Raw genomic sequence first — 819 nt, forward strand, 5'->3', positions numbered from 1 at the left:
AAAATAAAAAAGACTGCAAGTGACGTCGCTAGCAGAAGTGCAAGTGTCTGAGAGTGCAAGCCTGAGAATGCACGTCTGAGAGTGCAAGCGCCAGCTGCAGCCAGACCCTTCTCCAAAGATTTCACTCTATCGCTTTGTTCTAATCAACGGGGGCGTCGCGGGGCACGAAATTCGCGGGGTAGTGACGCTGGGTGTAAGTAAAAAGGTGCCATTGTCCGGTGAGGTCCGGTTGGGGAGTTACGGAACGATCTCATATCGTATAATCTTACTAACTGTTTATCTCCTGAACTGCAACTTTCTTTACCACGCTATTCAGCGCCAATCCCGCCGTGCAGTCAATTTCACTGGTTAAGGTTAGGGTCAGGTGTGGGGTAGGTTTAGGGGTTAGCAGTTTTGTAGCATAGTGTAGGAAATCAACACTTTAATTGACACAACCAATAAAATCTTTAGAATCAGCTGTGGGGTGGAGTTTGCACTGAAGTGAATTGGGGAAAAAATTGCGCATGCGTGTCATGTGCCTGTCTGTCAATGGGAGGAAGCCACGCCCTATTTTGGAGCTCCCACCCCGTTTTGGAGTTCCCGCCCCCATTTGGAGATCTCAATGGATGTCATTAGGTGCGTTCGACTTCATGCAGCGCCGCGCAGACCGATCGGCGGCTGACTTGAAGCAGTGCAGATGCGCCTCGCCTTGCCTGAAATGTAGGTGAGAGTAGGCGGCTGCAGTGAGGGGAGGAGTGAAAGGAGTGAAAGCAAGACGGACAGTTCTGCCCTCTCGAAGTGGAACAGATACCAACGAGATCAAAGACAAAAAAGACAAAT

This window comes from Sinocyclocheilus anshuiensis, unplaced genomic scaffold (assembly GCF_001515605.1).
Source record: "Sinocyclocheilus anshuiensis isolate Anshui unplaced genomic scaffold, SAMN03320099.WGS_v1.1 scaffold234, whole genome shotgun sequence".
NCBI classification, from domain to species: domain Eukaryota; kingdom Metazoa; phylum Chordata; class Actinopteri; order Cypriniformes; family Cyprinidae; genus Sinocyclocheilus; species Sinocyclocheilus anshuiensis.